We start from the raw sequence: 25,302 nt of genomic DNA on the forward strand, positions 1-25,302 counted from the left end.
GCCATTGCTTACCTCCAATGTGAAATAATGGGGTGGGAAAATTTGATAGGTGGATGACCGCCAGGTCTCCTTGGATACTGAAAGCAAACACAAACAGCAAATAAGACCCAAATTTTGGGTGCATGAGGAATGCTTCATGAGAAAGCGTACTGTAACCTGAGCCAGACTCTGTCTCAGTCCTTATCCTGGCTATATTTTTTTTTGGAGGGGGGACTATTTCTTGATTTTCATTTGTTATCTTTGAACCAAAAATAGTGAGTAACTCGTATAATAGTGCTGCACCTTAGTAGTATGAGCTGAGAAAGGGGAATGACAGCTTTGAAAAACACAATTAAATAATAATGTGTTGATAGTGTGATGTTTGTCCGTTTGGGTAACATTTACATGCATTTAGTTTCAATTTAAAGGAATTAGATTTCTGTGTATATATAAAATGAATTTTTGAAGTAACATAGCTAAAAATAAGTAAAAATACTTTTCATTCCTACTTCATATTTTTACTTCATACTTTTAGCCTATATATATGTACTACTAAGTTCAAAGATAAATTCAGCTTTACTGAGCTGCAGCTAATAGTGAATGATGCTAAAAACAAAACTCACCAGTTTGGCCCAGCAGTTAGGATGTCACTTGGAACACTTGCACCCCATAGCAGAGTGCCTGAGCTCCAGGTCCAGCTCTGTTCAGTGGACTGTAGTTATTCAAGAACTCAGTTTTTTGAGATTGTTGGATGTATTAAAATCTTTTATGTTACATGGCATTCCTAAAACAATTAGGCTGAGACATTTGCCTACATATGACAGAGACTGTTAGCTACTTATTGCCACATTTACAGGAAACAGGCAGAAATTCTGAAGAAAAAGAAATGATCTAATGCATTAGTGCTGTGTCTTCTTCCCACTGTCAAGAGAAAAGATAATAGAGATTGACTGAGCACATTTTACAGAAAGAAGCTGTGTTGAAAATTTAAAGCTGTCTTATATAAAAAAAGCCATCTTTCTAAATCATAGAAACTAACTTTATCAAAGAAGCTACAGTAAATAAAACTTTATAGAATATTTTCTTGTAGGCTTTATGACATTATTTAGCAACATTTATTAATCTCCATGTCTGCCAATAATAATGTATTATATTTAGTTACCTTATTTAAACACCTTATCAATGTAGTGAGGAACCAATGGATTAATATACAGAATCATTCCAAATGCAGCATGATTAACAATATGTCCTTTTGTTTGTACTAAAAAATTGATTGGCTATAAGCTGAAAAATAAGTCAAATGTCTATTTTAATTATTAGCATAATAAACCATATATCATGAAATTTAATATCAATATTTTAAAATATAACTTAACTTAGATTATATTTTAAGTTTCAGTTAATTTTTGATGGAAAATCCTGAAATTTAGGAGCATTGCCAAATATTTTTAGCTGGAAAGGGTTACTCTGAAACTGCTTCAGACACTTTTTTTCAGCATTTGAGAGTTTAGTTTGTTGGCCTTAGTGATCACGTATTAATCTGATTATTAAGCCACATATTAAACAGTAAGACTAAGGGGTGGAGTTTGACTCAGTCATTAAGGTGACACTGAGAGGCCTCCATCCCATATTGGAGCACCTGGGTGTGAGTTCCGCTCTGCTTCTGATCCCAGCTTACTACTAATGTGCATGCTGGGAGGTATCAGGTGATGGCTCAAACTGATTGGTTCCCTGGCAGCCACACGGGAGACCTGGATTGGGTTCCCAGCTTCTGACTTTCCTGCCTAGCCCAGCCTCAACTTTGCAGGCATTTGGGAAGTTAACTAAAGGGCAGAATCTGTCTCTCTCTCTCTCTCTCTCTCCCTCTCTCTCCCTTCTCCCTCCCTCTCCCTTCTCCCTCCCTCCTCTCTCCACCTCCCTATACCCTGCTTTTTAAATTAAATGAAAATAATTTAATTTTGAAAAAAGAGAAGTAATATTAAGACTGATTCCCAGCCGGCGCCGCGGCTCACTAGGCTAATCCTCTGCCTGCGGCGCCGGCACACCGGGTTCTAGTCCCGGTCGGGGCGCTGGTTCTGTCCCGGTTGCTCCTCTTCCAGTCCAGCTCTCTGCTGTGGCCCGGGAAGACAGTGGAGGATGGCCCAGGTGCTTAGGTCTTGCACCCCTTGGGAGACCAGGAGATGCACCTGGCTCCTGGCTTCGGATCAGCGCAGTGTGCTGGCCGTAGCAGTCATTTTGGGGGTGAACTAACGGAAGGAAGACCTTTCTCTCTCTCTCTCTCCCTCTCTCTCTCTGTTTTACTCTCTGCCTGTCAAAAAAAAAAAAAAAGACTGATTTCCATAGATGACTTTGACAATGGCATCAATATCACTGCTTAAAAATGCATCTTGTGGGCCGGCGACATGGCTCAATAGGCTAATCCTCCGCCTGCGGCACCAGCACTCCAGGTTCTAGTCCTGGTCGGGGCACCGGATTCTGTCCCAGTTGCCCCTCTTCCAGGCCAGCTCTCTGCTGTGGCCCAGGAATGTAGTGGAGGATGGCCCAAGTGCTTGGGCCCTGCACCCGCATGGGAGACCAGGGGAAGCACCTGGCTCCTGGCTTCGGATCAGTGTAGAGCACTGGCCACAGCGGCCACTGGGGGGGTGAACCAACGGCAAAGGAAGACCTTTCTCTCTGTCTCTCTCTCTCTCTCACTATCCCCTCTGCCTCTCAAAAAAATAAATAAATAAAAATAAAAATGCATCTTGTGTACATGGATACACATGGATCTCTTTTTTCAAGACATATAACTGCCTGGGTAAACACATAGGGAACATTCACAAATTGCAGAATCCTTAAATTTGCGTACAAGTATAACTGAGAAGCCAGTAGAACTACCCTTCTACTAGAAGTCACTGCATTCTTCTAGGATTTGTCCTAAGCTCCAGACTTTGGGCTTCCACCTAATGTGTTATCAGTACAGAAGACCTACAAGTATGAATTTTCTGCTATTGGTGTTTTCACAGTGTACAAAGCAACAATCATGTGCTACTCCAGGGAGACAAAATAAAGACTTGTTATCGTGGTTATGTTTGTCAGCTTTTTTGTTTAACAATGTCAAGCTTTCATAAGGTTTCCTTAATAGAAGCCCAGTTTCTCTATGGCATATGTTCTTCTTTGAACAGTGTTGGACCTCTGTTTCTGTTCCTTATTTATATATTCTCATATTCTCTAGAGCCCTTGTCCAGTTGTCATTCTGTGCATACACAATAAAAATGAGAAATAATGGAGTTACTCCCAGCATTATGATTACAAGCCTTCTGTCCACCATATAGGGTCCTTAAGACCATGCATTAATCTGCCTTTTGTTGCTGTAACTGAACACCCAGGAGTGGGCAGCACTGTTGCATAGAAAGTTAAGCCTCCACCTGCAATGCCTGCATCCCATATGGGTGCTGGTTTATGTCCTAGAGCTCCACTCCAGCTCTCTGCTATGTCCTGGCAAAGCAATGGAAGATGGCCTAAGTGCTTGGGCCCCTGCACCCATTTGGGAGACCCATAAGAAGTTCCTGTCTCCTAGCTTTGATCTGGCCCTGCCTCGGCCATTGCAGCCATTTGGGGAGTGAACCAGAAGATGGAAAATCTCTCTCTCTCTCTCTCTCTCTCTCTCTCCTGCTCCTCCTTCTCTCTCTGTGACTCTGGCATTCCCTTTGGGCTACAGTTGAAGTCCCATCTGCACCACTTGTGATCCAGCTCCCTGCTAACATTCTTAGGAAAGCAACAGAAGATGTTTTGGCTGCTGTACCACATGGTGGTGTTTCCGGCTCCTGGCTTCAGCTTGGCCCAGCCAATGAAGTTCTCTCTCTCTCTCTCTCTCTCTCTCTCTCTCTCTCTCCCTCTTTCTCTCTCTGACTCTCCTTCTTGCTCTGTAACTCTGACCTTCAAATAAATAATACAAAAATTTTTAAAAGAGTAATAAGTTCTAGGGGGCTGAATGTATTATTGTATTACATAGTATATAAAGTGCTGGAAGAGAGTTACTGGTAGGTCTGAAACATAAAGAAAAGGAAATGTTACTTGCCTGATTATCAGTTTATGTTCTGTATGTGTGTGCGATAATGCACGCTATCCTGCAAAACTGTATAAGTAATGCATGCTGATAAAAATTAATTATTATAAATGTTATTAATGATGAGGAACATACCTGGAAAGCAGAAGGGTCTTTAGGAATTGTTCAAAGTGCTGATTGACACAGGGCTCTGAATCAGTGACTCCTGCCCTACCTACTTCTGGTTGTCTAGAATATTAAAGACATGGTTTTACTCACCACTTATACCAGTTGTCTTCATCAGTCCACGTTTATTTTTTAAAAAGATTTAGTTATTTATTTGAAAGGCAGAATTACAGAGAGGCAAAAGCAGAGAGAGAGAGAGACAGAGAGAGACAGAGGGAGAGACAGATAGAGACAGAGAGAGGTCTTCCATCCACTGGTTCACTCCTCAAATGGCTGCAACGGCCGGAGTTGGGCCTATGTGAAGCCAGGAACCAGAAGCTTCTTCCAGGTCTCCAATGTGGGTGTGGGGACCCAAGGACTTAGGCCATCTTCTACTACGCTCCCAGGCCTTAGCAGAGGGTGGATAGGAAGTGGAGCAGCTGGGACTGGAACCGGTGCCCAAATGGGATGCATCACTGCAGGCAGCAGCTTTATCCACTACGCCACAGCGACAGCCCCAGTCCACGTTCTTAATGTCACCATTAACTAATCCTGTATCAACTGCCAATGTGGCACTCACCTTCATGCAAAGGTTTCTCCTAATAATGGATTCTATTGTTCAAATGGACTTGAGCCGGCTGCAAAACAATGTGCCTAGTTTCTTAGACTATTTTCCAAGAGCTATGAAATTCAATCTTTCTCACATCTGTTTATGAAGGACTGGCTGCACTTTCTGAATCCTATAAAATTTTTTTTCTTTGTTTTTTAAACTTTTATTTAATGAATATAAATTTCCAAAGTACAGCTTATGGATTACAATGGCTTCCCCCCCATAACTTTCCTCCCACCTGAAACCCTCCCCTTTCCCACTCCCTCTCCCCTTCCATTCACATCAAGATTCATTTTCAATTCTCTTTATACACAGAAGATCAGTTTAGTATATATTAAGTAAAGATTTCAACAGTTTGCCCCCACGTAGCAACACAAAGTGAAAAATACTGTTGGAGTACTAGTTATAGCATTAAATCACAATGTACAGCACATTAAGGACAGAGATCCTATATGATATTTTTTAAAAATTGATTAATTTTCTATGCAATGTCCAATTTAAAACCAAGTGTTTTTTTTTTCATTTTCAATTATCTTTATATACAGAAATAGTCACTGAAAAAAATCATTCTTCCGTCAGTCCAAATTTCTATCCATGGAAATGTAAATAAAATATTTTTATCATTATAAGAGTCCAGATTGGTCTAAAATTTCATTTCTCTCCTTCATTTATGCCTTATTACAAGAGAAAATTTTTACTTTGTAAACGATAAACTATAGCAGCGGTAGATTCTTCAGGCTTGCAGTTAAAAGGACCTAGATGCTCTCTCATCTGTGTTGCAGGGGTTTTTTTTCCTTTTAATATTTGTTTCATTTTGCTTCTTTCGGCAGTATTCCTGTTGTGGAAGTTTCAAAGCTATGTATTTTGGGAGACCTAGGAACAAGCAACATTTACACATAAAATCCACTAAATGTTTATTTGACCAGTAGTAAAACAAATTTAATGAACTTTTACACCCCTTTGAGGTTTCATAGTGGCAGGTTTCTTTTGTTGTTGTTGGTAAGTGATTCGCTTTTTGTTCAGAGCTGTTGACAGAGAATGTACAGTTTTTGCATGTTGCTTTACTCCTATGTAAGGCATTAAGACTGGAAGTGTTATTGTACATTAAAATGTGATAAAGTTCTCATTTACTGTGGGACATGTGTAAGCCCAGCTTTTTCAAAATAAGCAATGCAAATGCCTGAAAGAGACTAGCAGGAACGATCGAAGCAAATAATTGACTAATTTAATATTATTATATAAATCATATAAAATAATTAACTTAAAGGATAAAGTCAAAGAAAATGAAATCCTCCTGTCACTTAGCTAGCAACATCAGTTTGCTGTTAATTCTATTCATTTTTGTTCAGTTATAGTTAAGAGGGAAGTGTACAACCTTTTGGTGGTGCATTATTAAATAAGATAACACTCATGAGCTTTGAACTCACTCTTTAATCTCTCAATCCTTAATAATTTCAGGAAAAAAATATAGGTTTCATAATCCATGATGTGCACAGCTTAATTCATTTCCTAAAGTTATGTCTTTCATTACAATTTTCTAATTCCTGTACAGAAACCCTAGCAATCTTTAAATAATCACTGAGTAGGACCAAAAGTAATGGATAACCTCAAAAATTTGAGAGTTATGCATTCAGCTTAGTGGTTAAGATGCCTGCATCCCATATCATAATGTCTAGATTCAATTTCTAGCTCTGACTTCTGATTCCAGCTTCCTGCCCATGCAGACCCTGGTAGGCAGCAGTTGATGGCTTAGATAGTGGGAGACCTGGACTGTGTCCCTGGCTGCCTGCTGCAGGTACGCCCAGGCCCTTATAGTGCAGGCATTTGAGGAGTTGACTGGCAGATGGGAGCTCTGTTTCCCGCCCCTCTCTCTCATTAAAAAACTTTCGTACATATTGTTCTCCACTCTTTTGACAAACAGAACTTTATTTAGCTTTGACTATTGGGTAAATATTTTAAAACCCTATAAGTCATCTTTCTGAGGGAGTAGAAAATGGATAATAATATTGATAACAATTTTTTCATTATTTTAAAAAATCCTATCAAGATTTCATACTTTTTATGGGTGTTTTGCTCTAACTGTGAATATATGTTGCAATATATTCACTAGATGTGACAATTCTATGACTTTCCAGGATAATACATTGACTCCTTCTATAAGAGATTCACAAGATAGTCTTGATCAAATGGATTGCAACAATCTCTCCTATGACAGTCCATGTTTCTTTGAAATAACAACACCATTCAGTGGCTCCTGCATGTTAAGTCTTAGATTTGATCTCCCAAAAGCAAGGATTCTACGTGCCCCAATCATTGTCAGTAGTGCCCTGATGCCCCCTTGTGTTGTTCTATTTCAGAGACTTGTTTCATGTATCCATTATTTAGAAGACATAACCTAACATCTTAGCCTACAAAAGTCATTCTTGTATCTGAATTTAAAATCTGAACGAGAAAACTTTTTGAGATGTTCTTCTATACTGTAATGTGAGGGACAGAAAGAATAGAACTACTTGACTTCTAATCTCTTATTTTTCTCAGAATAGAATCATCAACAAGGGAAAAGGCAGTGCCCTAATTTTTATTGCCAAGCAAATGTTTTATTTCAAGAGACTATTGATGTTAATCCCCACCAAGTTACAGTAGCTGTAGGTAGTTCTGTAAATTGTTATATACACCTCACCTTTTATTCAGACTGTGCACTAAAACAAGATCGGAAACTTCAAGATCTGCCTTATCATGCTGCAGAATAAACAGAAATATGATGTGTTTTGAGTAGCAATGATAATGTAATGATTCTAAAAAAATATATAGTCTGATGTCTGTGCTTTAAAACAATCATGCTGCAGAAGACCCACACCATATGAAAAGTACTCCTTGTTGTAATCTTGGAAACTCTGGTTATTATGACAAAGAATTAATAACATGACACTTGATTAAAATGTAATATCTGCGGGGCCGGCGCTGTGGCGCATCAGGTTAATTCCCTCGCCTGAAGCGCCGGCATCCCATATGGGCGCCAGTTCTAGTCCCGGCTGCTCCTCTTCTGATCCAGCTCTCTACTATGTCCTGGAAAAGCAGTAGAAGATGGCACAAGTCCTTGGGCCCCTGCACCCGCATGGGAGACCTGGAAGAAGCTCCTGGATCCTGGCTTCGGATTGGCACAGCTCCGGCTGTTGTGGCCATCTGGGGAGCAAACCATCGGACAGAAGACCCCTCTCTCTTTCTCTCTCTCTCTCTCTCTCTCTGCCTCTCCTCTCTCTGGGTAACTCTGACTTTCAAATAAATAAATAAATCTTTAAAAAAATTTAATATGCTGAAATCGTCAGCCCCTGCTAAAATAATAATTAATTCTCTTACATATGTTGTAGGCTGTGTCAATGTTAGCAAAGAGGTAAAGTTTAGATCAAGTAGTCATATTGCATCAGTATAGGATTGTTTCCATGAAAGGCTACAAATGTGTACTTTCAGAGACCAAAAGCAAGCATGCACTGATGTTGGGTAGAACAACCTGGGAAGTTTGATTTATATTGCTAAAGCCTGTCTGTGTCAGCTGTGCTGACTTCCTTTCTGTTTCTCCAACACAAGCCTAACCCACCAGGATCTTGAAGCTGCCTTTTCATTTACCTGGCCTATTCTTCTTCCACATGACCATCTGTTCCCTTTGTTCACTTTAAGACATTTATTTATGAATCAGGTTGAGGGGCCGACACTTGGCTCAGCAAGTTAAGCCACCTCTGGTGATGCTGGCATTCTAATTGCGTGCTAGTTTGAGTCCCTGCTGCCCCACTTCCCATCCAGTTTTCTGCGAACACACTTGGGAAGGTGGATGATGGCCCAAGTACTGATACCCAGACACTCATGTGGGAGCACCAGATGCACTTCCTGACTCCTGGCCTCAGCTTGGCTGGGCCTTGGCTGTAGTGGCATTTGGGAAACAATCCAGCCGGAGGAAGATCTCTTTCTGTATCATCTCTCTCTCTCACTCCCTCCCCCATCTCTCTCTCCCCCCTCCTCCCTCTCTGACATTCTGTCTTTCAAATAACTAGATTTTTTTAAAAGAATCAGGTCTTTAAGGAACTATTCCTTTACCACCTGATTTGAAATTGTACCTTAAGTCATTTTTTATCCTCTTTCCATAATTTCTTTTTTATGTGTTACACTTATTATAACTTACACTGTATTCCATTTCTGTTTGTTCATTTATTTTTTGCCAGTGTAAAATACAAGAGGTCACTGTGAATTCTCACGTTTAGAATGATCTCTAGCACTGAAAAGTGCTCAAAACCTCGATTCCTTCCTTTATCCTGGAAACAGGACCCGCTATACTCCTACCTAGACATTCAGCCTGCAGTGAGATTGTGAGACCATTTTCTGGTCAAGTGCTTTAGGCCAACCATTTGGGTAAACTTTGTTTCCTAACTGTAGCAATTTTGTTCTTCTCTTAACCTGTGGGTCCCTGTTCTGAGCTCTCAAACTCATCTCTTTCTTGGTACTCTAAATCCGTAACCCATTATCCTGATTTGTGGTTCTGTTTTGCCATAGCCATTCCCCCACACTCTGGTCTTACCTGTACTAATGCATCCTGTGCCCAACTAATCAAAGGCGAAACCTGGAAGACTTGGTCAACAAAACCCAACCAATCCTCAATCCCACGTAATTTCTGTGGATGGTACCACCCACGGATTAATGACAACTACCTTTCCTTGTAGTTTGTTTGTTCATGCTCTCTTTATTCCTTTTAAAATATTTCCAAGATTCCCTTCATTTCTCTGCCTTCAGTACAAGATGTCAGGAATGAGATGGAAAAAGGAATAAACAAGGCTGAATCTATGGAAGCAGAAGGAAGGTCCAGGATATATTTGAAAATACACAAATCCAGAAGCCTGCTTTTAACAAAGCAGCTAGCAAGTGTGTTCTCTCACTAAAGAAACAAACTAAAAAAAGAGATGTAAAAGCTTTACAAGTAAAGTAGGCATGTGGACTTAAAAGAGTTTAAGAACCTCCCTAAATTTTTTTCTCATTTTTGGTTTTAATTGAAGTATTACTGCCCATTTTTTAAACTCTATCTTCTAAGCACCAGATTATAATATTTGAGTTACATTTGGGTAAAGAAACACCATCAAGAACATCCTCCAGAGCAAAACAGTTGTGCTCATTCCTCTAAACATTCTAATTGAACGTCTATGAAGACCAAAACTGAAAAAACCCACTCGCATTCTAGGGCGTTAGTGCATTTCTCAGTCTGCACCATGCTGTCAAATGGTCCTTCAGCAAACTTCCCCAGAAGTAACACCCCAGCTCACCAAAATATACATTTCTCATTTGCTTTTTCAAATGATTAATAATAATAAGAAAACTTGAAGGAACGTACAGTCAATGAGTACAGACTCCTTTTGATCTCATGCACAGTTAGTTACAGCACACATGTTTAGGGACTAATCATCTCAAAGGTTTAGCTTTCTTCTAAACAGTGCAAAATACCCACAATTCCAAGTAGGAACGACAAGGTGACCTCTTTTGAGAATTCCACCAGACAACAGAAATGTCCATGCTGTTATTCACATAGCTACAGGGATTCTGTGAAATTGAGACAGTCCCCCCATGTAAAATACTTCCTTTTCTGTTTAAATACTTTTGTTTTTAGATCAAGAATGTGTCTGGGGGTCTAGCATTTTGGCCTAGCAGGTAAACCTGCCTCCTATGATGCCAGCATCCTAAGTGGGTGCTAGTTCATTTCCTTGCTGTTTCACTTCCTATCCAGTTCCCTGATAATGGCCTGGGAAAGTAGTGCAAGATGGTCCAGTGTTTGGACCCCTGCCATGCACCTGAGAGGCCCAGTTGAAGCTCCCGGCTCCTGGCTTCAGTCCGACCCAGCCCTAGTCTTTGTGGCCATCTGGGGAGTGAATCAGCAGATCGATGATCCCTCTTTCTCTCTCTCTGTAAATAAATATATAAATAAATATTTAATATAAATATATAAATCTTTCAAATAAATTTTTAAATTTCAAATAAATATATAAATCTTAAATAAGTATACAAATATTTAATAATAAATATTTTGAATAAACATATAAATCTTAAAAAAACCATAGCAACAATAACAAGGCCATGAAACTCCCATGTGGAGTCTTCTTCTGGCAATGTGAATATTGGAACAACTGTTAAATCACTTATCACACAGATTGTCTCACTTCTTTCCACACCTCCTCTTTACTGGACTACTATCTTTTCTTTACTGTCTTCTATTTTCTCCTGTATTTTTTATTTCCATCCGTGAGCGATTTAGCCATTCCACACCAGTGAACATCTTTGGCTTCAGTTGGACTATTTCACATAGTTTCACTCTCAGAATTGGAGCATATTTGCCCGTGTAATCTTTTCCACTGTCCACAATGGCCCAGATACATGCCAAATCACTCTCTGCCAAGTTCCCTTCCCCCAGTAAGCTTGAGAATGTTCCCCAGTGGCTTCAAGTATAGAATTTCGGAAAAGGTGAGTCTTCATTCATGATCACCTTGTCTGTGTTGTACTCAGCCCCTGCAGGTCCGGACTCAACTCTTTTGTTCTTTCTTTTTCTTTTTCCAGTGCCTATGAATTTCCTCTCTGCCCTGCATGTTACTGTTGTAACTCTGAAGGTCCAGCAACACCAATCCATGACAACAAATTCTTAAATTAGCACAGCTTTGGCTCTGAGCATGAAGTCAAATGTGCTATACTATAATGCCACCATGTTTAAGGAAGGCCTGGTGCCAAGCCTGGGGGAGGTGACCAGGGGAGGGAGACTGGGGGGACACATGGCATGATATGTTGTGGCTGGTGTGGCTCCCACTAATGAGTATTAGTTTGTTTATTATGTCTTAATTCTTAGAGGAAATAAAAAAAAATTGAAAACAAAATTACATAGAATTCTTGTTTACTGTTAATCAGATATGTACCTCCATCTTACTCTCCTCTGATTTTCTTGTACACTAAAGTGGCTCTAAATTTTCTTGTACTGTGTGAAAGTTTGATTCATTTAACCAAGCAATTAAGCAGTAAAATAAATCTGAAAATGCATATTTTAACTGGAACCAGTGCTATAGCACATCTGTTTAAGCTGTTACCTTCAAAACCTGGAATCCCATATCAGAGTGTTAGCTTATGTCCTAGCTGCTCCACTTCCAATCCAGCTCCCTGCTAATGCACCTGGGAAAGCAGTGGAAGGCAGTCCAACTGCTTGGGCTCTGCCATTCACATGGGAGATAGTTGAAATTCCTACTTCAGCCTGGCCCAGTCCCTGCTATTGTGGCCATTTGGGGAATGAACCAGTGGATGGAAGGTCTCTTTCTTTCTCTGTCTCTCCTCTCTCTGTCAATCTGCATTTCAAATAAGTACAATAAATATTTTTTTTAAAAAAGTGTGAGTACTAATTGTAACCGAAATACTAAACACAGCATACAGCATCAGTTATCAATATATTTTCAATGACAGACAAGAGACTGAAATTGAGATTGAGTTCAGACTTTCCAATAAACTTTCTCTATTTTTCTCCCCACCTTGGTTTGTGCCTTATCTAAAGATCCTGTAGTGGCTGGCGCTGCGGCTCAATAGGCCAATCCTCCGCCTGCAGCGCTGGCACTCCGGGTTCTAGTCCTAGTCGGGGCCCCGGATTCTGTCCCGGTTGCCCCTCTTCCAGGCCAGCTCTCTGCTGTGGCCCGGGAGTGCAGTGGAGGATGGCCCAAGTCCTTGGGCCCTGCACCCGCATGGGAGACCAGGAGAAGCACCTGGCTCCTGGCTTTGGATTAGCACAATGCGCCAGCCACGGCGGCCTTTGGAAGGTGAACCAACGGCAAAGGAAGACCTTTCTCTCTGTCTCTCTCTCTCTCACTGTCCACTCTGTCTGTCAAAATAAAAAGGAAAAAAAAAAAAAGATCCTGTAGCAAGGGGCATGCATTTGGTAGAAGAAAACTGCCCATGTCACTGCAATGTCATAACGGACAGTACCATTTCCCAAATGGCTGTGTTCCCTCTTTGAAGCTGTGTGAGGACAGAAAGGTGTCTCCTCCATGCAGGTTTCCTAGGAATCATTTCCAGGAGATTCAGATACTTGCTATTTGTGCCCCTGTGCTCTTAAGAATGGCAGGAAATTGTCTTCATAAAACTTCCAGAAAAAGTTACCATTGCAGCAGCTGCCCAATTCCTTGGAGATGAAGCAGGTATGACCATAGCTGGTGGGGTGAAGTGGAGCCCATCACACCAAGGGCACTCAAAACCACCCCTGCCTGCAAGGAGATCCAGGAATACCAGTTTTCTAATAGTACCCACAGGGTATCTAATTTCATCTCTTCCCCCTCCTCCTTCCCTGTCTACCTTCACTTATGATTAAATATGCAACACATTGGATGAGAATGTGTGCAGTGGTGTGGCTGGAGTGGGAGGTGTGGGGGCAGAGGCTCCGGGAGGCAGGAGTGGTGACAGCCTGACAGTGATAGAGCATGGGTTAGGGGAGAGAGAACCAAAGGTGTAAGAAGAAATGTGAGAACCGAGTGGTATCCGGCCGTTTGTTAGAGTGGGGATGCACACAGTCTGCCAGAGGACAGCAGGGTGTTACACAGCAGAGCACTTGATTTTCCCAATAAAGACCCTGAACAAGCCAGAAAAGGTTAAGTTACAGGAAGAGGTAATATTTGAAAACCGATTCCTTCAAAGGTGATTAAAATGTAAAAGTTTGAACTTCTAAAAGGCAAAGGCTAGAATATTCACCTAAATAGAATGCCACATATCCTGAAAATGTCAGGTAAATGGGATGCACAGGTTGGTATGAAACATTTTAACTAGCTTCCATAGGAAAGCAAATTGTAATATATGTTCAAATTTATATTCTCTAAATGGTTGAATTACACATTCTACAAATGCAAAAACACACACACACACACACACTTCAATGTTCTTATATACCTAAAACATTCTAAGTAAATACAAAGATGCTAAAGAAAAATTGCTTGTTTCTAATTCTAATGTAGTTGGAAATTGCAATATACTCTCTTTTTTTAAGTCAAAAATCCTCCATGTGGTAAATTTGCAAAGCAACTAATGAGTATGCTGTATTTCAAGTAGATCTAAGAAACTACTGCCAAATTGTTCAAATTAATGTATTAGTAAAATGCAAGTTCAGAAGTTCTTTCTTTCATTTTTTAATCTGAGCATAATAGTATGTCGATAGTTTTTTTCTCCACTTTTTGGGCACTCACCTTTCCTCTAGAATTCTTAGGAGATATCATTTATTCACGTCATTTATTCAAAGCCTATGTTTATCGATGGAGAGGAGCTAACACATCACTGCCTTGATTTATTTTCATGAAAAGTCCACATTCAGAATATATTACATACATTCATTTTAAAAATATATGAATCAAAACCTAAAGGTATTTTTGCCGTGTTATATTTTCACTGTTTTCATTCATGTTCGCAGTCTTGCCTTTGCAATAACCTTCATTTGAATGCTCTTTTTTGTTTTCTCTTGAATACTTACCCCTTGTTGTGTGTTCATTCTCTCACAATTCAGAAGATTGCCATTTTACTGCTCTTTCATGTATTTTGTTTTTATTAATAGCTCACTAGCATTATTTGCTTTCTTTATTCTCGCTTTCTTATCCTTTCCTTTCTTCTGAGAGCTAAGAGTCCTATGTGGAATCTCTTCTCTGTTTCTACTCTATATACCCAGAAGGCTTCGCCTGTTTAGGGTATGCTGTATTTTATGTTTCAATTGATCTTATTTCTTGGTACTGGGACTTACATTTCAATACTTTTTTTCCTGTGGAGCTACAGGGAATAACATTGAAAGTAATGGAAGCAATATTTCTAAATGCACTCACAAGGTAATGACATCTTGTTGAATTCACAAGATACGTAACTAAAATGATTTCTCTGCTCCTTATTAGAAGCAACACGGTTTTAAATGTGCATGCTCAAAAATATTTTGTTCAAGCAAAAATTGTGTGGTTGGGCATGTTAGTAGCTCATAACTGATCTAATTTATCCTGACCCACAACCTTTTCCATGTTATTCAGTCAACCCAATTGGGTGTTAGAATCTTCAATCTTGGTGAAGGAATCCTGTAGTTATTATTTGCCTGAAGTTCGTGTGAATGGAGCTAATTGTTTGTTACTTTTTTATCTCATTTCTCTTCATCAGTTAATTAATTATATTGTATACCTTTTAGTTTATTAAATATGCCATTCTTTCTTTTTATATTTACACTTCAAATCCCCACCTCTCTGGACAAGTATTTGTAGTCATACACCTAGGAGACTGATAAGGCAGACAGAAATGTTTGTCTGTGAACGTAGAATGGCATTTTACTGGCAGAGGAAGAGTAACTGTTTTTGTTTTAGTTTTTTAAAAAGTTTTCTTCATTTGTAAAACATTTTCTGTTAATACTCATTTTTATGTCAACTGATCATACTCCCTGTATTATTCTCATTATTTCTTATTTTCTTTTCCTTCAATACTCTTACACTATTGATTTAATATACAATTAGAGATTGTACTTGCTTCTTGATAGCACACTGAAATGTTTTATTAGAGATCAGATTCAAAACTCTTAGTTTTTTTTAAAAGGTTGATTTTATTTATTTGAAATGAGAGAAAGGAAGAGATGGGCAAAGGGGAGTGAGAGAGAGAGAGAGAAAGAGAGAGAGGGAGAGAAATAGAGTAAATAAGTCTTAAAAAAGAAACCAGTGGTTGCAGGTAGATCATGAAGCCCTCAAAATATTGATAAAGAGTGTGACGAGTAGCAAATACACTGAATGTAAACATTGAAAAATAGGGACAGCAGGATGAAAAGCTGGAGTTTGCATTATGATCAGGAGCTGCAGGGGGTAGGTGAATAGAGAATGCGCTTTGACTGGCCTTACTAAGACAGGAAGGATTCAGGTTATCAGTCATTTGCTACTTTATGGTACTGGCAGTCAATTTCAAGTATAGGAATTGTTGGAAATGTTCTTAAAGAAATTATATACAATGCTCCAGTGGTCAAAGACAAATGATTGTCTAATGGAGTTGTTTGCATCTAAGCATGCATCTATGTGTTCTATGAAGTTCTGATCTCTTTCTTGTCAATTGTGCCATATCACAGTGTTAATCACATTTCCTAACAACAACCCCAGAACAAAACCTATTGTCATTTGCTGTATACCACCTCACCACCCCACCACCACCACCACCACACCAATACTACTACTACTACTACTAATAATATCTACAAATGATAATATTCACAAATGTGTTAAAATACAGTAGACGGTGAAGCTTTGCAGTATGCCAATGAACCAACACATTGATAGAGACGCACTTTGGCCTAAAGGAAGCCACGATTGTTTATCCAAGTATGTAATAGAAGCTTTGGAATAACAAGTCCAAATATTAGTCTTAGATTTACCATGGACATAGTATTGGACCTTTACTGGGAAGGTCCAGGAAGGAGAACACAAGTCCTGTATTTAAGTAACTGATGAATTGTACATGATAGAGGCATAGACTTATTCTGAATGACCAAAGAAGTGAAATAAGAACAACTAATAGATAAAAAGAGAAAAGATTATAGCCTGACAAAAATAAATGCTTTCCAGTAGCTATGGATGATAAAATAATAAACAGAATGTGTTGGTAAACAGTTGCTGGTTTTGCCAAATACAGAATAACAGCTCCTTTGATAATTATTCTAAAGAAGATACAGACATGGACATTTAGACTGATGGTAACCACAGCATTAAACAGTCAAAAATAATACCAGACTTGACGTTTGCATAAAACACTGCCTCTACTTTTCTTGATGTTCCTTCAGTGAAACTGTTATGTCAGCCATTTTTACAGAAGAGGAACCTGGAAGTCTTGGATGTTTGATAACTTGTAGGCAGTCTCTTAGGTAATAAGTGGCAAACTAAAAATTGCTTCAGGCCTTTTTTGACACTGAGATTATGCTTGGAAGGACTATTTCCTATTGGGATGACATTCAGAATATGCAAAGCCTACTTATGCCCTTACTTCCCTTTCCATGGCTACATGACTGATTTATAGTCTTTGCTCTTCTTGTTAGGTCTCCATGATCTTCAGTTTCCTTCCAAGCATGATGTCTCATCATCCTAAACTAGTGTTCACTATATTGCACTTAACAGAAAGTAAGACACATTGAATTCTACCCCTCCCAACAGAGGGAGGAAACAGTGTGTGGTCAAGTAAGTTTGAAAAATATAAACTACTGCCTACCATATTCTCCTAGAAAATTCATATGGCAAATTTGCATTTGAAGATTGTGAGAAGTCCTGTAGTGGAGACATCTATTTTCATGTGTTGCCTGTATTTTTCCAACTTGTGAGACAATAGGGACCAGTTTTCATGGAGGGTTATTGACGTCTCCTCAGAAACTGTGTTCTGGAACATGTGGAAAAAGATCACTGTATCGTTCAACTCTCTGGGTCTCCATTGGGCCACTCATAAAGTGGTAGAGCTGCATCCCTTCAAGACTTCCACTTGCACTAATATGTAGTCATGACTTTCTGTTCACAAAGCCAACTCTTTCTTGAGTATTCTTTAATACCCGGCCTCCAGAAACCTCACCAAGTCAGCTTGCCCTCCCTCAAAGTCAGTTAACCAGAATGGAGACATTAGAGGTGGTAATAAGGACAAAAATGGCCTATCTCCTCAAGTAAATCTTGTCGGTACACCTACTGTGGTGCTATAACAACTTTCCTCAAAGCTCTCTTTGCATAATTTAAAGTGCCTGATGTCTCTTTAACCCTCAATCCCCAAAACAATATTTTATTATATAAATCAACATGGGTATATTTGGGGTTAAAGAATATTGTATTGAGATTTTAAGTGCAGCCTATGATATTATAGCATAAATAATAATAATAATGTAAGTATCCACAGTAAACCTTATATATTGTTTACTATGAGCCAGGCTGTATATTAAGTGGTATATAATCTCCACTAAAACCCAGATGTTTTTATTCTCTCTCTATTTTACATATGAGGACACTGAAACTCAGTAAAGCAACTGAATCTCCAAGCATGTTAAGCAGAAGTCAGCTGGAATGAAAGTTAGGAATGTGTTAAATGGGAAGAAAGAGTGCATAAAGAAGATTGACTTGAAGAAAATTATGATATGAGTCCACCAACACCAAAGTAAATGTGCAAAAAGTACTTATCCCTAAACCCCAGGTCAAGAGGGAGACATAGCATGTGTCACCTTAATATGTGACCCCAACTAGACTGGCGGTATTGGAGCCTACGAAGTCAAGAGGTTATTGATGGCTTGGCTGACTATGATAATTGAAAGAAAGGGAAATATTTTCTCTCCCAGCCAATCAGCAGCATGCTCTGTGTATCCCACAGTTCGTGGTCCACGGAGGGGCCATGTTCAAGAGAAGCCAGTATGGGATTGTCTTATGTCCTCTTCAGGGATCCCTGTATAAAAGTTGAAAGTGGCCATATCTTAGGGTGTGAGTGGCGTGTAGAGTGTTGGGCTGATCCAGAGGAACAGGCCAAATAGGCCAACTTGCACAGTGGCCAAGGCAGGAAGCTACCAGCATAACGGAGTACACGGCACTCAGAAAAGAGCACCACGTCTGGGACTAAAAGATTAGCAAAGTGGGAGGGACACAGGATGTCAAGGGCATCTGCTGCACTCTTGTTATCTAAACAGAAAAGACATTTGTGAACTAGTGTTTTGTAAATCACAGAGTCAAGAAGAAATCTACAGAATCAAGCTCTGAAAAAATAAATTGAGGAGAACTGAGCAGCTAAATCATCACCAAGGTTGTAGGACAGAGTGAGTCTTTTCCCTTTATTTAATTTTGTACACAAATTGCTCTCCATGCAGTGCAGGACTTTGTATAAAAACCTCTCATTTTTTTCACATAGACTTTTAATGAGATACGATGTGTGATGCAGTTTTCAAACAAAGGAAGAGCTTTACCAAGTATCTCTAACTTCTGAGAACTACTAGCACTTCCAGCCCTGGTAACTACTGGACCCTACACTGGGGACTAGATAACATTCCCAGCTCTCTCTCTCTCTCTCTCTCTCTCTCTCTCTCTGTGCTTCTTTCTGTCAGTCCCTTCCTATTCAAACTCCTCAACCACAGTATCTTATTGGCTAAATTGCATCACATGCCTGTACCCAAGGTGCAGGGTGATGCTTCCTCTCACATCTCTGCCGTGTGAGGTGGGATCCCTCCTCTCACAGGCCTCACACAGTAGGGAAGGGAAATGTAGAGATGGTTGACCAGCACTGATGTCAGCCCACTCCGAGTATTATCAGCAAAGGCACCTGACAAAGGACAAAGTCCCTATAGAAATGATGATCAATAACCCCTCAGCCTTTCAGCTTGGATCAAGTATAGAAGTGATGTTCAAATAGCAGTGACATTTCAGGTATGATTGTTAATAATTCCAATAACATCCAAAGGCATGCCAGATCTCAGGAAATTTGTAGGAAATTTTAAAATATGCATGAAATATGGAGAAAGGGAAATTTAAAACAAAAAATGATGAAATCTCTTTGGATGGAAGAAACAGTCCAATTATGTGAAAAACAAAGAAATCAGAAAATGTAAAGTAACCTATAGGAGGTAAATGTTAAGCAGACTACAAGGGCATATAAACTGTAGGACAAGGGGAAATTTTATAGAGCAATAACTTTAAATATATTTTAAAACTTTATTGATGCCATAAAATTCAAGCAGTATAAACTGGATTCTTTGTCAGAAGCAGGCCATCATATGAAAATATAAATTGAATTTAAATGTAAAAGAGGAGGCAGAGGTAGATCTGTGTAACATGCTAAAGAATGTTTACACAAATAAGAGTTTAGAGAATATTTTAACAAGTAGCACACAGTAAAAAAATTTCAAATCCTTTCAAAAGGTAGCACACTGTTTTAAAAAAACCAATGTGACATTGGAATTCTCGCTCGCTCGCTCTCGCTCTTGCTTTCTCTCTCGCTCTTGCTCTCTCTCTCCTGTCTTCTTTGTTCTCCTTCCCTGATATTCTCTTTGTTATTCTGCCTCCCCCACCTTTGTTTATTGGTCTACCTGGCTTCATAAGTCCTTTAGGGAGTCTCAATTATTTTTCTTCTAAATATACACGCAAACCAACTCACCAAGCTACTCTAAAATCTGCGTCCTGGGTCTGAACCCTCAAGCTTCCCTAAATTTAGCAAACCATCTCCTCAAAACTTCATTCCCTCCTGTATTTCCACTCTCAGCAGTTACTGCCCCCACCTACATAGTTGTCCAAACCAAAAACCTGGGCCTTGTCCTGATTCCTCACAACCACTAAGTAATCATCAAGTCCTTCGAATTCTGTCCCATAAACGATACCTCATTAACATATCCCCTCTTGTCTCTTCCCAAATCCCTGCCATGGTTCATATTTTCATCATCTCAAGACACCAGCAGTGTCCCTACTACTCTTCCTCTCTCAATGTTCGTGCAGTCTTTCTGTGCCCAAAGCTAATAATATCACTTCCCTGCTCAAATAGCTCTTACCAGATTCTCCATCAAATCTTTTGTATTCCATAGAATTATGCAACCACTTCACTAACACCTCCTCAGCAAATTACAGATTCCTTGAAGTTTCCCTGAAATGATACATGTCTTCCCTTTTCATGTGTTTGGATTTCCTTCTGCCCTCCTTCCAGATTCTGCTTAGTGAAATTTGGTCTTCTCTAAACAGACTTCAAGAGCACTTTGTGTTTCGTGTGCTTCATAGTTCTCATCATAGCAATGATGCAATTTTTTATTGGCAGTCTTTTGTTCTGTCCACTGCACTTTTAAATTCCTGGTTTAGTTAATAGCATAGAGCAGGTACTCAGCCGTTCTTTACCACATAGAATGGTTTGATAAAGAACATTTTACCCTGTGGTCAGTGTTCAGGTCATATCGTATTTCTCTTCAAAAGCTCATGTTCCAGTGTTCTTGTATCCGTGAATAACTCCTTATCCAGCTAATTTTCTACATTAGAATGCCAAGTAAGAGTCCTTCTTGACACATCTTTCTTTCTCCCCTTCACATCCATTTTACCAACAATGACCATGAATTTTAGATGTTTAGAAAAAACATCATTTGAGTTATTCCATTTTTCTCCACCTTTATGTTACCATCGGCCCAGCCAAAGATGCCTCACCGTTTCTTCCTGGATTGCTGTAAGAGGTCTCCTAAATAGTTACTTATGGAGAGTCTGTACTTCTTGCACTCCAGTTTTGATGTTCGGTTCAAAGCAGTCTTTTCAAAATACAAGCCAGCCTAACTTCTTTCCACTGCCACCCCTCCCACACATGCATACAAAATTCATGGGTCCATGGCTTGGCCTTGCTCTTCAGAGCAAGAAGCTGGAGGGCATCTGGTTTGCCATCATTAGAACCATGGAGTTGTAAAGATAAGGACACATGGAGTAGTACACCAGTCAGCAACACAGTACACAGTCTCCTATTGACATGAACTGTTCTTAAGAACCTAGTTCTGAATGCAAAAATACAATAACAGGAAAATATCTATATCACAATACATGAATCTCAATATGTGTACACAAAGCAACATATGATATTAGCATGGTATATTGAAACAAAAAGATACAGTTCTTACATTTTACCCATGCCTTGCTGTATTTTTCTCCTTAGCACTTAACTTCTAACTGATTTATATTTTTCTTATTTATGTTATGTTATTTTTCTTCTATATTCTTTGTTATAAATATAAGCTTTAAAGGAATTTGTATCTGTTTTTTTGACTTTTCTCCCCTTAGTTCCTAAAATAGGGTATAGCACACAGAAAGTGCTCAATAAGTGTTTGTTTGGTGAGTAAATTTTCCTTCTGTGCATTGGGATATTTGATCAGGTGATGATGGTTAGAGCAGGATAACGGGATTTGGTATGGGAATGAAATCTCTCCAAATGCACTCCCTGTCCATCAACAGATTTCCTTCACCTGCTCCTCATGCTTCACGTGTACCTGTCTCTTGAAACCTCAAGGCCCTTGTTCCCCCACTTCTCTTTGTCAAAAGGATGTCTTCTACCCATAGTTTGCTCTTGGCAATAGTTCTTTTCGTAGTTGAATCCTGCTCATCTTTAGACACCAGATCAAGGCCCATTTCTTCAGGAAACTGTTCTTAATTTCTTTGGTCTACAAAGCTACTATAGAGTCTACTAATCCTATTTCTTCAAGATATCTACATATCTTAATTTGCAGTTACCTAGTTGATTTTATGGTATTTCTTTAGTGTCAGCCTACTTCAACAGTATATCAATTCCACAAGGTCTGGAACTATTTCTTATTCTAATGATTATTGTAGTTCTGGGGCCCAATAACCTACATGGCACATAGTAAGTATTCAATCAGTTGTAGCAATGAAACTATATTGTCTCCTTTTCATACATATCTTCAAAACCCTTAGAATGATAGAAATATTGTCAGCTACAATATCTTCAAATGGACAAAGCTTCATTCTTGAGTTTTTAGTCCATTTCAAAACCACTCTTCTTTCAAAATGCTTTTCAGATAGGTGTCCTCGTATAATAAATGATGTTAAACTCCCTAGTGTAGATCAGGTTTACTCAGAATAGTCATCCAATGGAGCCAGAAAGCAACAAAAGATGGATATTAATACATAACCAGATACAAGTAAGAAGCTTGGAGGGTCTGTTGCACAGTAAGGTGAATATAATGCCAATTTATAGAATATTTCTCTATTTCAAAAGCCAATATGCGAGATCTTTAGATATTTCTACTATAAGGAAATAAGAAATGCTTCAAAGGATAAATGTGTATACCCTAATGGACATTATACAATGTATCCATGTCAGACAGCATTATATAGTGCCCTGTAAATATGTACAATATTTATGTGACTGTTAGATTTTTTAAAAAGTTCTGAACAGCATTAAGTTAAAAGAAATTTTTACTAATTAGGAAGTCTCCTGGCATTACTTTCCCCTTTAGGAAAAACACTGAATTAATTATATACAAGAAAATTAATATTTCTTTTGCCTTAAAGCCAGTTCCTATGCCTTGTTGAGCTCAAACTTTCATAAAAGATTTAATACTTTTTATTATCAGTTTTCTTGGCACTTCTTTTTGTTCTTATAATTGGAAAAAATACAGAAGGTTTTTAGTGACTAAAAGAATGAGTTCCTACACCTAGCAACCAGTGTCTGAGATTGTTCATTATGTAAGTAGCTGCCTATTCAAAGTCAGGGAGCTAAAGCTTTGATCATATTGCTCTTCAAATCACCAGTAGCTTCCTCTAGTATTGTGATTCTTGTTTAATCAATTGATTGCCACATTATTTCCAAAGTTAAATGCAAAGAATGAATGGAATCTGATAAAGGAAGTCTACATGATAATACAACACTTTCCCTTTTAAAGTCCTGACTATATGTAAGTTTATTTTTTCTAATAGTACATTTGATAAAAAATATTTTTTTCTATTTAAGTGATCAGAATAGGCATGAAATGTTCTATAAAGGGGGAATTTTGAACATTTCCCATAATGATATAGATGGTATCTTGATAATTCAGCCTATATTACATGTTTTACTGTGCCTACATTTTCCATCCCCTCCTTTTATTTTATTTTTGTGAAAATATTGTTAGATTTCTTAAAAATGCCCTTAGATAAAAAGAACATAGCTTTTACACCTCAGTTTTGAGTGTGAATTATGAATCAGTTCTTCACAGACTTGGCTTTGAAGTCCCTAAGACCAGAAATCTTCCAAAAAGAGAAAAAGAGAGAATAGTAAATAAAATAAGACTTTTTAGCAGTATTCACTAGACATTTTATTTCTAAATTATGAGGGATATATTGGAAACTTTTAAATTTTTTTTTAAATTCATTTATTTGACAGGTAGAGTTATAGACATATAGACAGTGAGAGAGAGAGACAGAGAGAAAGATCTTCCTTCTGTTGGTTTACTCCCCAAATGGCCTCTACAGCCAGCGCTGCTCCTATATGAAGCTAGGAGCCTGGTGCTTCCTCTTGGTCTCCCATGCGGGTGCAGGTGCCCAAGCACTTGGGCCATCCTCTACTGCCCTCCCAGGCAACAGCAGAGAGCTGGACTGGAAGAGGAGCAACTGGGACTAGAACCCGGCGCCTATATGGGATGCCAGTGCCTCAGGCAGAGGATTAATCAAGTGAGCCATGACACTGGCCCCTTAAATCTTTATTTAATGTAAATAAATTTTGTTATTCATATATATATATATATTGATTTAGGAATATAGTGATATTTCCCACCCTACACTCCCATCTGCCCACACTTTCATCCTTCCTTCTCCTTCCTCTCCTATTCCTTTTTAAATTGTATAATGATCTACTTTCTATTTGCTTTATAATCATAAGATTAAGCTTACACTGAGTAAAGAGATCAACAAATAGCAAGAAGAAAGCACACCATTCCTCAACAGTAGAGACAATGGCTGTAAGCAATCATTGAAGCTCAAAATGTCAATTTCACTCCTATGCATTATATTTTAGGTACTGCATTAGTTACCACAAATCAGGGAAAACATATGGTATTTGTCTTTTTTGGACTGGCTTATTTCCCTACATATAATTATTTCCAGTTGCATCCATTTTGTTGCAAAACACATGATTTCATTCTTTTTTATGGCTGAGTAGTATTCCACTATATATATATATATGTATATATAATATTATATAATATATATAACACAGTTTCTTTATCAAGTCATCAGTTGATGGACATCTGGGTTGATTCTATATCTCAACTATTGTGAATTCAGCTGTAATAAACATGGGGATACAAATAACTCTCTCGTATGCTGACTTTATATCTTTTTGGTAAATTCCAAAGAGTGGGATGGCTGGGTCATATGGTAGATCTATTTTCAGATTTCTGAAGTATCTCTGTAATGTCTTCCACAAAGGTTGTATTAGCTTACATTCCCACCAATAGTGGATTAAGGTACCTTTTCCCCATATGCTCACCAGCATTTATTGTTTGTTGATTTCTGTATGAGAGGCATTCTAACTCTGCTGAGGTGAAACCTCATTGTGGTTTTGATTTGCATATACCTGATGGATAGTGATCATGAGCAATTTTAAATATGTCTGTTGGCTATTTGAATTTCCCCTTTTGAAAAATGTCTGTTCAAGTCCTTTGCCCATTTCTTAAGTGGATTGTTTGTTTTGTTGTGGTTGAGTTTCTTAAACTCTTTACACATTCTGGATATGAATCCTTACCAGTTGAATAGTTTGCAAATATTTTCTTTATTCTGTTGGGTGCCTCTTCACTCTACTTAGTATCCCTTTGTAGTATAGAAGCTTTTCAGGCTAATGTAATCCCATTTGTCAATTTTGCCTTTGATTTCATGGGCTTCTTGGTTCTTTTTCAAGAAGTCTTTGCCTATACCAATGTCCTGCAGAGTTTCCCCAATGTTCTCTTCTAGTAATTTGATGGTATTGGTTTGTAGATTTAGATCCTTGATATATTTTAAGTTGATTTTTTTATTAGGTGAAA

General features: G+C 38.6%; 1 protein-coding gene across 1 annotated transcript in view; it reads left to right on the forward strand.

The window, feature by feature from the left end:
• The window catches only part of MAGI2 (membrane associated guanylate kinase, WW and PDZ domain containing 2), a 1,616,214-nt gene that overhangs the window by 933,237 nt on the left and 657,675 nt on the right, over positions 1 to 25,302 (forward strand). The gene's annotated exons all lie outside the window — the stretch shown is intronic.

This window comes from Lepus europaeus, chromosome 1 (assembly GCF_033115175.1).
Source record: "Lepus europaeus isolate LE1 chromosome 1, mLepTim1.pri, whole genome shotgun sequence".
NCBI classification, from domain to species: Eukaryota; Metazoa; Chordata; class Mammalia; order Lagomorpha; family Leporidae; genus Lepus; species Lepus europaeus.